Source organism: Rhyacophila brunnea, unplaced genomic scaffold (genome assembly GCF_057557595.1).
Source record: "Rhyacophila brunnea isolate RB1 unplaced genomic scaffold, BYU_Rbru_1.0 scaffold_12, whole genome shotgun sequence".
Classification (NCBI taxonomy): Eukaryota; Metazoa; Arthropoda; class Insecta; order Trichoptera; family Rhyacophilidae; genus Rhyacophila; species Rhyacophila brunnea.
This window is the reverse complement of record NW_028232774.1, coordinates 28,457,221-28,473,745: the sequence shown is the minus strand read 5'-3', so window position 1 is coordinate 28,473,745 and position 16,525 is coordinate 28,457,221. Positions and strand designations below refer to the sequence as shown.

The following is a 16,525-nucleotide window of genomic DNA, read 5'->3' as shown; positions in this document are numbered from 1 at the left end:
CAGTAGGTAAATATGGATTTGACTGATTACATTCATTAAAAAACTGTGAGCATGACGTGTTGCTGAAATTAATTGTGTTTGTGTTAAATATAAAGTTAATGGTATTTATTTTTAGTTATTTTAGTAGAACATTTATTATTATGGTTAACTACGTTTAAATTTGGTAGCCGTACTGAGAAGCAACACGATGGTATAAGTTGATAATAATAAAATTGAGCTTCTACTGTGTGTATACTCAAAAAACTAGGCTTCATTTTGCCGAAAAATAGGCGCTCTCTATATATCATTACTCTGAGGCTCTCGTACTTTTTACAACGTTTTTCTTAGCTCGTATTCTTATTTGTCCGGTGGTTCTTTGTCCGGTACAAATCTTGCAATCGATTTTTAACTAACTTCCCGACTAGCTAGAAATTTGAAACTTTTAGAATACCGTAAAGTGGGGTGACTTTGATCGATTTTGATTTTATATTTACGATATTTTGAAAACCGACTATAGGAATAGACTGAAAAAATAATGTAAATATTGCATTATAAATACCAACCGAATAATAATATTAAATTGAAATTTTAATGAACACATATTGAAATAAAAAATAAAATGTACCCTATCAAAGTCACACCATGGGGTGGGGCTACTTTGATACCTATTTTTTTATGCTTTCATTAGTTTATATGTGGGACTTCAAACCCATCCCTATATTTCATTTTTTTTTTCAATTTTTTTTTCAGGAGTTACAAGCTACATTAAATAAAATAAAAATGTGAAAACGTATTTTCAATCAAAAAAATAAACAAAAAAGTGTACAGATTTGCATTATAGCATTTATTCATCATGTTATCCCTTTACTGCATGATTTTTTTTTTTTGAAAAATTTTATTTTTTCTTGGTGTCAAAATGCCTTGTAAATGATGGAAAAATAATGAAAAAATTATTTTTTGAAAATATCATTAAATTTTGTATGTTACTGCGTGGTGTCGCAGATTTACGACATTTGGAAATCATACATTTTAGTATGACAAAATACAAAACCAAATGAAAACAATTATAAAAAACTAATGTACACACCTTATTTGATGTGTAGATATTTTTATTCAACCAATTTCAATCTTCTGTATATTTTTTTTTATTTATTTACAAATGCGGATTTTCGCGTACATACGAATTCGTCAACTGTCAAAGCAGAAATGCAGAGACTATAATGCAGAAATGCTTTATTTCTTGAAATGTCCAAACAAAATCGGTAAAGTAGGATGTTTATGGTAAAACAGTTTTCTAGGCATCGAAAAAGGATATTATTTGATAATTTACACAGATGGCATTGGCTATATCGAAATAGTTTGAAATGTCGCAAATTTGCGACACTATGCAGTAAAGGGTTATCAAAAAAGTACAGGGTAAACAACAAAGATCTAGGAACATTTTTATACGAGACCAAAATTACAATACAAAATAACCAATAAAACTTAAAATTATATAATTTGAACTTAGTTTTCTTTTGTACTGTCGCACCATCTTATTCTGAAATTAAAAACATGGAAATTAAAAAAAAACACAAGAATATTCTTAAAATTTAGCAACTACACCATCTTCAGTATAGGTATTAGGTGTGGGGGCGACTTTGATACCCCGTATCAATGACGCCCCATACTCTAAATCAGTATGTTACACAAAAGTGTACTTCACCTCAATAAATTTGAATTTAAAATATGAAAAAGAAATAGTGATATCACTATTTATAGTATTTAAATAATCATTGGATTACTACGATGATAATAAAAGGGTACTCATATTTTATATGTCTTCAAATAAGACACCAAATTCACCTTGATGTTTACGGATTCCGATATACAATAAATCGGACACTTAATTACCGTATTTGTAGTTTGACAGGTAGACCATAGATATATCTTTTAAAATAGACCGGTAACTTATAATTATACCGTTCCGGTGGGTACTGTGTTGCCAATTTCAAAATCATTTTCAAAGTATCAAAGTAGCCCCTCGATTTCAATGTCGCCCCATTTGACGGTATATCAGAACACGATGCTAATGCATTTTTTTAATACTTTTAGCCATTTTTAAGTAGAATTAAATTCATTTTCAGTTAATTCTGTTTTGTATGAAAGGTTATTTCTAAAGAAATCCGTAAAAAGTAAAACACTATTATTGGTCATAACTTGCTCAGTTTCACTACTAAGACTATGAAAATGTACTTTTTGCATATCATATTTTATCCTTTACTTGCTTTTAAAAGCTGTACAGTAGCAATTAATTACTTATTAGTGATAAACCCATTTTAAGGGAAGCGTTCCAACTATTACAAGCCACCTACTACTGAGGTAAGTTGAAACAATAAATTTGATATAGATTTACATCATAATACAAGGCTTTTTAACCGAAAAAACTGTTTTAATTATTTTTCTGCACTTGGACATGCATTAACGTAGTACGTAAATCAATTAACATTACAGTCAAAACAATTCTATGCGATCAATAAATTCTAAAAAATGAAAAATCTGATCTAGTCATCGTATACCAACACCTAAATGAGTCGCCTGCACTGCCACAAGAATCTGATACCAGAATACCTGCATTTTTAATGACCATCTCGCATAATATAAAAAAAATTGTATGTAATATTCATAACCGAGGTGAGTTGAAACAAAGTGTTTCAACTCACCTAGGTTATAAATAAAAATAATTACAAGATATAAATAACTTTTTATATACAATGTTTTTAAATTTTCTGTTGAATCATATAAACTTGACTAGCTTAAACGATCAAAAGAAAATTGTATTTGATAGAAATAATACTGAAATGTCATTTTGACACTCATTGATTTACATAGTAATGCACGTAACAATTAATAATTTAGTTGTTAGGACCCTAGGAACCAATAATAGTGGATTGGATTACGGATTTCTTCCGAAATAACTTTTCATACAAAACAGAATTAACTGAAAATAAATTTAATTCTACTTAAAAATGGCTAAAAGTATTAAAAAAATGCATTGGCATCGTGTTCTGATGTATTCTAAAAGTTTCAAATGTCTAGCTAGTCGGGAAGTTAGTTAAAAATCGATTGCAAGATTTGTACCGGACAAACAACCACCGGACAAACAACCACCGGGCAAATAAGAATACGACCTAATAAAAACGTTGTAATAACGATTTTGAATTTAAAATCAAAATATATCCTAAAAAATATTATTGTAGTTGTGACAAAATCAAGTTTAATTATAAAACTGAAATAATTATGCTACAAAAATATTCAACTCATTACTATTACTACAGAAAAATAAATAAAGGTCCTCAAAAAAGTGGCTTTTGAATTTACTTTTGGTCTATTTTGCAGCAAGTAAGCAGTAATAATAAGAATAATTATATTCATTGACATGTTTTCTTTTTCTAGTACATGTATCGTTTTTTAGTCATTTTTACACGATATAAGAATATATTCCTCCGACGCCATCACAAAATAAATTGACGTGCTCACACCTCGACTACCGCTCTCCGATTAGCAACAAGTGCAAAATTTCGTCCCACCTCTTGTTGTAAATTATTTGCCGTTTCACTTATGTACCTATGCTCTTAACAGCTTTTTTTTTTTTTACGAGAAATGAATGTTAGCCACTTAGCCACTTATGCCCCAATACTGAGGATTGACAGGGTGAGTTAGTACTTAGTAGTTTCGTCATTTGAATTAAATATGTTTTTCACTACCTACCAAATAGCAAGTCCCATACCGCATGGGATTCAAACCCAGGACCCACGACATTATAAGCCTGACGCGTAACTGCTCAGCCAAATATATGCTTAGATTAGTAGGTATGTCATTTGTATTTATCACAGATAGATAAATAAAATTCGCAATTGAAAGAAATCAAAATTTTCCATTTGTAAAACATTAAAATGTGCTGTTCAATCGTTGAAATATTACACTAAACGGAATGCCATGTGTTTTGCTGAAATGAAAGGCTTTGGAATGTAATTTACGGTTGGCAAATTTGGACCTGGTCCAATGAAAGCCGTCTATAATAGGCAATGCTTTCAATCGACATTATTTCCAGTCACTGAACGAGAGTTTTTTGTTACTTTTACATACAATTATTATCATTTCGGAATAGTTGAAATGGACGAAATATTTTGCATGGTTCTTGTCTGCATAGATGTCACTTGAATTAAGTTCCCACTTCTCATACATCAGATGCATCTTAAAGTATCCTCTACTTATTCTATCACCCAGTGGCGAAGGGTGGAGGTAGGCTGTTAAGATTCGCTATAAATAGTGCACATTAAACTTTTTTAGTCATATTTATTTGATTTTATTGAACTAAGACTACAATTTACAGATGGTGTTAGTTAGTTTTTAAAAATCAATTAAACCCAGCCTAAACGAAACCATAATAGTTTTGGTCTAATTTGGGCAATACGACAAAATTGTGCACACTTTTTCATTCATAGTTATTTGTTTTCATTGGATTAAAAATACATATTACACATATTGTTGGTTAATTTTTTTAATTCATTAAGCCCTGCCTAAACCAAACTATAATAAATAAAAAATATTATTCTATTTATAAAATATTCAAAGTTATGTATGATTTAATTGCATAATTTTAGATATTTTATGGATAGACATGTATTTTTTGACTATTATCTATTATGGCTTGGTTTCTCAGGGTTTAATTGAATTTTAAAAACTAACTAACACTATCTGTAAATTGTAGTCTTATTGCAATGAAAACAAATATGTATGTCTGAAAAAGTTTAATGTGCACTGTTTATGGCGGATCTTAACAGCCTACCTCCACCCTTCGCCACTGCAGTATCACCAGATATCTGTGTGTCAGTTTAAACAGTGATATTTTGTGACGTATTTTAAAGTGTCTTCAATATTGGTATTTGTTAATGCGATGTGCTTTCTTCCTTTGTCATAGTGACTCGTCCTTGTGTCTTGAGAGACACAGATTATTACAGACGATTATTGTAGTTGTTGCAAAGACTTTCTCGGTTCCGTCATTCGGACATACCTCGCACCGCTGTCCAAACTTTGCGATCGTAATCGAACATTTTCGTTTTCAAAGTAAAATGGATACCGTCACTCCGCCCTCTCCCATCCGCTTCAGGAGTGCCGGGGTGGAGAGGTATCACTACATATGACCTTTAAAAATGATCTACGTAATCCATTTGTATATTATTAACGCTAAAGACGCACCTAGTGCGTAACGATTAGGTGGCCATTCGATATAATTAGCATGCTATTTAAATGTGGTAATTAAAAAGTAATTATCTAGTCAGCAGTCAATGTGTTAAGTTATTTAGTAACATGTTCCTCCTAAATGTTTGTAATGTTTTTTGTTTCTGATCTTTGGCTTTCAAAATAATGCAGTTTTAAATTCTGTCAAATTACCCTTCGCGGTCTTCAAATTTCTATGTGCCACGTAATCGTTTAGCTCTGATAAAAAGTACATATAAGCTCTTCATTATTTTATATTGATCTCGAATTGTCATTTTCTGTGACAGCCTCAATGAACCTTCTCATAATTTTTCCTCTTTATATCCATTTTTCTCCAATCCGGTTTGCTGTGTCCATTTTCCTGATCCATACGTTAATTTTGGAATGCAGAAGAATTATGAAATAAGTTGTTTTATTAGAATGTAGATACTAAAAATGTTCATTAAAAAGTAGTGTTATTTTATAGAGAAAAATGTGTCTTAAAAACAATGAAATTATACTAAAGATGTAGGTAAGCAGAAGGAAGTCAGTTATCATGTTGTTTGGTTAATATTACGTTTCTAAAAGTGTAGGTCTCACTATACTTGTTTTCTTTCTCCATTCTAGATTGTAGGCAAAAAAAATATTTATTTATTGATATTTAATTTTACTCATAAATAATACTTACATAAATATAGCCTCAAATCTTGATACACAATCTTTACAATGAAAAATAAATATACACTCCAATATAATGCATGCGCATGTACCCTTGAGACCGAAATGAATATGATCATAATAATAAATTATGTGTTGCATCGGCGCGCGTAACTTCGTTACACGCCAAAAATACACTCTGATCTGTTTTCTCAAACGCGTCAAAAGAAGTATAACTTCAAAAAATATTTATAAAAGAAATGTAATAAATAAATACGTTTCAACTCTCTCCTGAAAATCTACATAAATCAGACATAGAAGGTTTTCATAGTAGGACGATGGTATATAAAAATACTAATTTATCGTAATATTTACCTTTATTCCATTCATTTGGACCGTGCATTATAACCGTCTGGCTGCATTCCAGCCAAATACATTGTGCATACTGTCCGATCCACACATATACAGGATTTTTATGGTGACAATAAATTTAACAATACTAAAATTGTACTTCCTCACTCGTTAGGCTCGGTTCATAGTCAGCGGATTTCGCGCGTAGTGGACCGCGCGGAAATTGATAGCTATTCAGAATGTCGCGGTTTCCACGCGGAAACTGAGTAAGGAGCTTCAGTGTCTACATGAAACTCAAAGAAGCGATATGCTTTTGGGTGCTCCATAAAAATAATAAACATAATAGGTGCACCCGATATTAGGAGATCGGCTTGCACATGCACGTGGCACAGGTCGCCGTGAGCTTTCTTATGGGACCATGTACTATACGGTCTTCAATTTTATTAGATTCAATATGAACATTAATTCAATATTCATAGCTGATTTTGGCAAAATTCAAGAATGAAAACCTAACCTAACCTAACAAATAATCCAGTATATTGGCAATTTTGAAAATAGACAATATATTGGATTATTTGTTAGGTTAGGTTTGGTTTACTTTAGGTTTAATTTGGGTTTCCACTTGTAAACCGACAAGAACCGTGTTTTATTTAGACATGAATTTTATGTCAGTACTATACGACCCAGAGGTTGGACGGTCTTTAATGCACGGCTATATATTTCCGATACAACACTTCGCGGTGAAGTGTGATACGGCGAACTGCATACGTACAAGTTCCCGGACACGGCCCACTATACCTATCCTAAATTGAGAAAATTTGAACCAAAATTCTTCAGGATGTCACTAAAATCATTCGAGGAATTATTTGCGATACTTCGAGAAGAAATTTGAAGTTGCAATACTCTTATAAAGGATATGTGCCCTCTCCATCCGATAATATTTTCACTTATTCCTACCACGCTCACCTTTTTATTGTTCTATTTATTATTGGATATCCCGAATTGTATTTCTTTTCATCAATAAACAATTCTATCTCCAAGCTCTTCATTATCACATCGCACCCCCAGTAAGATACTGTCGTAAGTCTGAAATCGGCGTTTTCGAGTTATGGATGTGGTTGGATTCGTATTTTTTTTTGCTATTTTAATAAAATATTGTCATATCTCAAACTCAAATATTGTCAGAGAGAAAGCATTTAATACAGTACATTACTTTCCGAAAACTGTTAAATCGATAATAAAATAGTGTTGTAACTAAGTTACGACAGTATTTTACAAGAAGCTTTCTAAAAAACTAAAACAATATTTTTCAAAAAAATACTGTTGTAACTCTGTTACTACAGTAAGATCTTGAGATACATCGTAATTTTCTCACTAGTTGCATGGATATTATTGTTCCAAAGTATTCAAACAAAAAAACTGGAAGCAGCAGAGGCAACAATGTTTGTTATCAACTTCAATTAAATGGAAGTAAAGAAGTATGCAAAAAATACTTTATCAACACATTTGGGGTGAGTGAAAGGTACTGCTCCACTGTGTGGAAAACAAGGGATCTTCTTTTCGGAACGCCAATTCCAGAACAAAGAGGTCACCATGGCAATCACAAAAAAATTGAAGATGATTTAAAAAATGATATAAGAACTCACATTAAGTCTTTCCAGTGATCGAGTAACATTATTTGCGTGCACAGACATCTAGATTGTATTTAGATGGTAAATTAACAATTGCTGAAATGTATCGGTTATACAAAAAACAACAAGCTGACAGCAATATGCCATTTGGAAAAGAACACTATTATACACATCCATATTTAATGACGAATTTAATATTGGCTTCTCTAAGCCTAAAAAAGATTTGTGGGTTGAATGCGACCCATACAATAATTGTTCACCAGAAGAAAAAGAACAACTTCAAGAAAAGTATGAGACACATCAACCTGGAAAAAAAGAGGCAAGGGATGAAAAGACCAAAGACGTAGCAGAGTCCCGAACTAATGGCCAAAACAGCGTCATTAATGTAGCTGTATATGATTTGCAGGCTGTTTTACCGCTTCCTTGCGGAAATGTGTCAACTTTCTATTATAAACGAAAGTCGGCAATGTACAATCTTACAGTCTATAATATCACTGAAAATATTGCAAACTGATACATGTGGGATGAGAGTCAAGCTGCACGAAGATCCAATGAAATTGGTAGCTGTGTACTCGATTACATTGCATGTGAAAAATATCATCACATTGAGCATTTTATTTTTTACAGAGACAATTGTGCCGGGTAGAATAAAAATAAATACATTGCTGCAATGTATTTATATGCCATCAGGAATTCACAAAAAAATAAAACGATGTCTCATAAGTTTTTGGTCATCGGGCATACCCAAAATGAAGGCGATATTGTCCATTCTACAATTGAGCAACAGAAGACTAGGGCTCTAAAAAGTGGACCAATATTTGTGCCCGGCCAAATGATTACCATTGTACAAACAAGTTATAAAACAGGACAACCATACATTGTTAAACCCATGACAACAAATAATTTTCACAACAAGAAAAAACTAGCAGATGAAATCGGTAAAAATTACAACACGGATGAAAATGGAGAAAAATTTTTGTGGCAGAAGATTAAAGTTATAAAAGTAGACAGAGACTCAAAGCATATCAAGAGCGGCCAAAAATAACGACAATTAAAAAGAAGGATTTGCTTTCTCTCTGAAATGCTAAACATCGTGAATTTTATCATGATTTTGTTGCTTCTCTTCCAAGTGATGTTTAAAAATTAAAAATCGTATCTAGAAATTTTATTTGCCCATTAAATAAAATAATTAAGTATTTTTTTGTTGTTTTGAACTAATAATTGTATTTTTCTTGTTTTTTTTCAATAAATCTTTAAAGATTGTACCATAACTTAATATTTTGAAAACCTTCCTTTACAGTGCCCAACAAATTAGTTGAAATTATTAGAGTGATGGTAGGGAAATTTACATAGAAAATATTGAGTTGATTCAAATTTTACCATGAAATTTTCAAATATCCTAATAAAATACTGTCGTAACTCAGAAATATTCAAATATCTTTATTTGTATATGTTTTAGAGAAAAATGATGGATACAGTTGAAAATAGATCATGTTTTTCCATAAAAATGAGGAATAATTTTTACATTCAGACTTTTCCTGTATTTACAAAGAATATTTGAAACTTCAAATGGCTCTCCTGCAAAATGCCATTTTCTGGATTACTACAGTATTTTACTGGGGGTGCGACATGTCCGAACTGTGTGGTTTATTTACATGCCTCTGCATTTAACGCCCTGTATGGATCCATTTTTTGACGCTAATGTTGACTAGCGAATTGCTGAAAGAATATAGATGCTAGTGCAATTTGGCTCCGCGCGGATCAGATCGCACGGTTTGCATCTGCGGGAATCCGCCGTGTCTGAACCGAGCTTAACTGAAGTAAATGCAGGAATTTATGAAGTAGAATCGAATTTAATGATATATTCGTGTTGGCTCAACTATAAAATTGGTCGATTTACATGAATTGCTACTTACATATTTTTATTTATCACACTTTGCTGTTGAATGGTAATTGGGTCCATACAGTATACATAATATGTACAGTCACATTATTAACGATGTATTCAATTATTATTATAAATTTCGGTACAGATCTGCATATAACTGACTTTTGCCGCTTACTTGAGACTCAATATGGTCTCATATGTTTTGACTCCGAAATCGCTAATATGTTGGATTGTTAATGTTGAAGTCACCATTTCGATCTATCTTTCGTCACCCTCATTCAATCAGAGATGCTGATCGTTGAGGCATCCTTGATCATCAAACACCTCGTGTTGGGCATCTCAACCAGACGGTTATGCAGTTATCCACTGTTCTGAATGGTCTAACGCCAGTTTAAGTAATTAGTGTAGTTTGCAAAATTTAAAGGCGATCAGTAGCCGTTGACCTGCTGTGTTTTATTTACCTGGTTGTAGAAAGGCTCCAAGTTATAATGTTAGAGTTGGACTGTTGAGTACCTGTAGGTACGTTTTATAACTTTGTACTTTTTACTACACTAATACGCCTCTTTGCCTGTTTAACTCGCATAAAATTAGATGAAATGATATTCACCTGTATTAATATATTCGAGGCTATACTGACAAAAAGCATTAACTCATTAAAACAAGTTCTGAGATAATCGCAAAAAGGACTTTAATTTTTTTTCAAAGCGTTCTCCCACGTAGATTTTTTTATGATTTAAAAACATTTTTTCTACATTATAAAGACTAACCTTTATGGCAAACACAATATACGACATGTTACAAGTCCTGTATTTTGTATACGCAGAACGCATTAGGTCATTATCATGCTTTCTATCAGAATTAAAAAAATAACAATATGATTTAATAATGTTTCTATTTTCTCACCATTATTATTATATTATGCCTTTGTGCGTTTTACCAGGACGTAGAGCGTAAAATTGTATACATTTTGGCATTTAAAACAGAAAACCAGCAAAAACTGAAATAATGCGTTCTGTCAGTAGGTATACCCTCGAATATTATGTAGTAATAAATACATAGATTAAGACATATTTTTAGAATATATTAAGTAGATCATTTTCATCCTAGAGCCAGAGTGCAAAGTTATGAAGCGTATACTATACATCTAATTGAAGCAACTATTTTTTAAATATTTCATAACGGGTAAAAATAGAGTAGCTATATTGTATTATTGAAAGTTTTATTTTTACAACATTCGATGTAAAACATTTTCACGTAACCTACATCCCATCTACATAATATCTTGAAAATATTTTATTCATTTGTAATAGGTTAGTACAAAGATATCCACATATTTTTTTTCATTTTCGAAAACACGTGCGACGTTGAGAGAAAGAATTCAATATCTAAAAAGGAGAAAGCCTAGAAATATTTTACATATATATATATGCAACGAATATACGTAACAGAGTAAACGTATATAGGCTATATTCCGATATTCAACCTCTTGTGAAAAAAGCTAATTTCCTGAGCTCTTGCCGAAAAGAAAAACCGACGTATACCAACATCACACCTACATTACGTGAGACAGGATCATTGGAAAAGCTAAAAATAGAAAGTCTTGCACTTTCAGGCGCTTTCATTTTCGAAAAAAAAAACATTTCGATATTTTTTCGATACCTTGGCCTATATAGATTTTCATCTATAATGGTAGTTAGGTAGATCAAAATGTAGAGGTCGACGTTTTTCTCAAATCTTTGATTTTCCTCCTTAGGAAAGTGTGCAAGCCACCTCCGAGTGAGGGTCACATTCAATGTTTTTTTCTTATAGTGGACCGAATTTACCATAGGGCTTTATCTGAGGGTCCCCGAATTGATAGGGGCATCGGAACCCGTAAAATAAATTGAAATAATACTGTCAATATGATACATATCCCGAAATAACACATATACCTACACAATTTGAGGGCATATCAAATAATATACACTGATGCAGTCCCGTGTTGCATTCTAGTTATTCTTTTTATAACTTGAACATGCGGAAAAAATACTAATATGAAATAAACATTTTCAATAAAATATTAGCCCAGGGCAATATATAAATGCAAAGTATATAATATAGTGGCGAAGGGTGGAGGTAGGCTGTTAAGATCCGATATAAATTGTGCATACTAAGCTTTGTCGGTTGTACGTATTTGTTTTCAATTCAGCGATCGAAATGGAAAAATTTACGAAACGGAGCGCTCGATAATTTCACGAAAATATAAAATTAATTACCTATGTAATTTTATGTGTATTTTATAAAAATAAGTGTAAGTTTTTTTGTTATATCGCATATTTATGTAGATCAGACGATCAAATTATTTTTCACGAGATTTTATGAACCGGAACGGCGCTCCCGGCGTTCCGATCCATTTCGAGCCCTGGTTTTCATTGAATTAAGACTACAATTTACAGATGTTGTTAGTTTTTAAAATTCTATTAAAACATGCTAAAACCAAGCCATAATAGATAACAGTCAAAAATTACTCATCTATCTATATCTATTGGATATTTTATAGATAAAATAATAATTTTAAATATTATGGTTAATGCCTGGCTTAATGAATTTAAAGAAAAACTGACCAACATGTGTAATATGTATTCTTAATTCAACGAAAACAAATACGTATAACTGACATAGTTTAGTATGCATTATTTATGTCAGATCTTAACAGCCTACCTCCACCCTTCGCCACTGCTATGGATATATCATTGTGACAGTGACTGTGATCTATTATGGCTTGGTTTTCGCAAGGTTTAATTGAATTTTAAAAACTAACCAACAACATCTGTAAATAAAATTGTAGTATTAGTTCAATGAAAACAAATACCGACATATAACTGAAAAATGCAGTATGCACTATTTATGTCAGATCTTAACAGTCTACCTCCACCCTTCGCCTATGGAAATATTATTGTGACAGTGACTGTACATCTAACCGGATACAGTCTCTCTTTCCTTCGTTGCTCTGTAATTTTTATGGTTCACGAAAAATTAACAATCACAGACAATTGGTGGGAAAATAAAAAACTACTATTTCCAGAATATTTTACCATTTGTTTGTATATGGTTTTTGCATCATTCAGAAATGAACCAAAATAGGAATCCATTAGTGTCACTCATTGAATTGGCTATACAATCGAATCATTCAAAATTCTAAAGCAACCTTTTTAGAGACTCCTTTTTAACAGCCATATAACCTGTGACACCCCGCTATATTTGCATAAAAATACATTTTTCAATGGGCCAAAAAACACATTCAAAATAAGCAGAAAATATAATTTGACATGTTGATTATCAATCATTACATTTATATATAAGTACTTGATTGTTTTCTGTTATAGACAGGTGCGCACACAGAAAAATAGTTTGGGGGGGGGGGTATATTTCGAAAAATATGCATAATGTTTTTTTAAGGCGACGGGAGGGGGCGGGATTAAGAAAATAGCTCCCCATCATTTCAAATGCGGAATACTGCACATTTCCATAGACATTTCCCATACCCAGACACTTTGCATTTTCAATATAACGGTAAACACCTGACCTGCACTATAACTAGGGGTACACTTACAAGTTATTGCGAGCTGTTTCATCCAACATCCACCAGTGGTTATCAAATGCGCGTAGCTTAATCGTCATAATTATTAGAGCCAGTGTTCGTTTGTGTTGTCTGCGCTGTCTTGCTGATTCGGAATATTAAACCAAACATTGGATGCGCAGATAGTTGCACCAATTTATGAGTGCCACGGTCTTTCGGCGGGAAAATGTTCAAGAATGGCGAGAGGAGTGAGGCCAACCCCTTGAAAGGCTATTAGTCAGCCAAATCATCCAGTTTACGATCCTCAGTCATGAGGTGCTGACGATGAGTAAGAATAAATCATATTCTATTTACCTAAATAATTCGTAATTTGTACGTTTATTGGGGGGGGGGGGGGGGGTCAGGACTCTAAACCCCCCTCATCTTGTGTGCGTGCCTGGTTTTAGACGAAGGTTACACTTTTTATAGTCTTTTAAAAACTACATTTTATCTTTTCCGTCGGTAACTGTCGGATTTTTTTTATAATGTTCGTTGGACTTTTATCAGTGGTAGGTGTTTTGAAACTGTTTGTTCAGACTTTTAGTCGTGTTTTTTGATTTTGTTTTTGATTATGTTAATACATATTCGATTTCTTCTGTGCCATATAAATACATTTACATACATTTTTGACAAAATAAATCAATTTAATATCTAATTCCGTCCGAAGACAGTCCATATGCACAAGTCTGCTATTAAAACATACGATTGAAAAGAATTGGTATATTGGAGTAAATATTTTAAATATTTTATTATTTAGTAGTGTTGACGACTCATTAGATCACACGTCACGACTAGGGAATCCAATCCCGAGCCAAAATTTTAATCCCGGAATTTCGGGATTACAATTTGACAATCCCGGGATCCCGGGACTGGTCCCGGGGTTTGGAATTTTTCCCATAGTTGATATAGTCGATTTTCATTTATAAAATTTCGTAAAATCAATATTGTTTTTATATTAGATTGCTGTTTCTGATAGTAAAGACTTATTGAATGGGTTAGCGAGATTTAAAATAGTAAAGCAAATCATGGTTTATGGCCTTTCTGCTTCATAAATCTAATTAGTCAACCAAATATGAAACTGCCGTAAAACGTATAAGATCGTGTTGGGGATTACTTTGTTAAAAGTGCGAAGCATTATTTTTTCCAATCTTTCTCATTTTTATTAATTTATGTGAAAAAATAAAATGAATTGGCAACTTACACATGGGTAATAAATCAAACTTAATTCAAACTCAGTTTATTTCTAATGTAGTTATTTGTTGTTAAAAGTATTTTTTTCTGTTATATTTTCGTTTTTACTTTATTTTCCATAAAAATTGATAAAAAATTAATCCCGAAAGATTCGGGATTATGTCTACCAATCCCCGGATTCATAGGTATCGAAAATAGTTCGGGATCCCGGGATTGGACTCCCTAGTCACGACATATGTGTTGTAAACTCATGTTTTAAACACCCCTATCCGTACTAGTATTCAGAGTGGTAAATACACAATTTTCTTCAATAGCACAGTGGGTAATTGTTTTTTTGAATATCGATTTCTACAGCGATGACAAATGATTGTCTGCCTGTAACACTATTTTGTAGAAGAGCAAAAACAAAGGTTTGAAATAGGCTAGGCAAGAAATTGTAAATCAAAGTTTAGAGCACTTTATGTTGAAATTAGAATAATAATTAGCGTACCATCCAATGATGTTGCATTTATATAAGATATATCTTTCCTCGTTTTTCTTAATATCTAGTTATGCTAAAGCAAATGTCAGTTTATCATAATATATCCCAGTTGCTATGCAACAAACAAACTATGTTATTTTGACATTTGAAATGTTCTATGAAAGTTAGTGGCAGGGGTGAATTTTTAATTAAAATACAAAACTATCGGCACCTTTAAAAAAATATATTATGTTTACCATAGGTCCAGACCCCGTAAAACGAAACCCGTTTCAATGAAACCGATCCAATTTCCATCAAATGACAATTAATACATATTTATCAACCCATAATGTAATATTATGTTTGACATTTCAGATATATGAATTATATATAAATATTACCATATTTTATTGGATATGATTATACAATCTGTAAAGATCATAATGAAGAGAGCTATGTTATAAATTTATAAATTGTTTCCGTTACTGGGCGTCGTAAGCTCAGATTACATTGGCAGATTGCGTCTGGCCCGATCGTCTGCCACGACTGTCAAACTCTATTCTCTATGGTTTTTAAGGATCGTGAGCGATCGGGACAAAAGTGGAAAATTTTCTATTACTCCGTCGTGCGATCCATTCATTAGCAAGCGAAAATTGCCGAAAGCGTACGAAAATAGCCGAATACGCGCCCGCTCGCGAGCCACGCAAACGGTCGTTCATTCTACTGCTCGACAACTAGAAGATGGCGAAATCTCAAAAAAATGTATGGACTAGCGCTGAAGACACGGTCCTCGTCGAATTAATACACGCCAGTTGAAATATAGCCACACTCGCTACAATTAGTCTTAATCGCTTAGCTTGGAGATTCAAGCTCGCCCAGTTATCCATGATGTAAATTAACAATACGTATACAAAACTTTCTATAAATGTCAAACGGCCGCGCAAATTTCAACAGTTGCTCGCTAGGTTTGACAGTTAAGTTTTTTTGACGTAAAATTGCGCGGAAATACGTTCAGTGTAGCCACCAATCTAAGAAATATCTAGTTTTCGGTTTAATGATAGCAACACTATGTTTATTTTAAACCAATCAAAAGCAAGGACCAACGCGATTGAATCGTTGCGTGTAATTGCAAATAGTGTTAAAACGTTGGCCACGACGGTTGTTGGATCGGGTTGGGTCTGTGCGTCTGCCAATGTAATTAAACCTTTACGTGGGCGAAGTCGGCGAAGCGTTGAGCGGCGCGCGCAACTCAAACGTATAACCGTATAAACGTATAACCAAAAAAAAGACTTTGTTTACGAACATTTTCACACACGGTTATACGTTTGAGTTGCGCGCGCCGCTCAACGCTTCGCCGACTTCGCCCACATAAGACGCCCAGTAAGTGGATATCTTATCCAAATAAAAACAGAGCTTATAAATAATAATGTGTGTTTTTTTAATATAATTAAATACTACGTAGGCTTTAATAAAAATATTGGTTTTTTTTTTAACCTTTTTTTGTACCTACACTAATTTTATGTGAACGG

The 16,525-nt window shown here is 32.7% G+C and overlaps 2 protein-coding genes across 2 annotated transcripts in view; both read left to right on the top strand.

The window, feature by feature from the left end:
• The window catches only part of LOC147078030 (putative RNA-binding protein EIF1AD), a 125,282-nt gene that overhangs the window by 24,374 nt on the left and 84,383 nt on the right, over nucleotides 1-16,525 (top strand). The window lies entirely within an intron of this gene.
• The window catches only part of PolG1 (DNA polymerase gamma, catalytic subunit tam), a 70,266-nt gene that overhangs the window by 24,214 nt on the left and 29,527 nt on the right, over nucleotides 1-16,525 (top strand). The gene's annotated exons all lie outside the window — the stretch shown is intronic.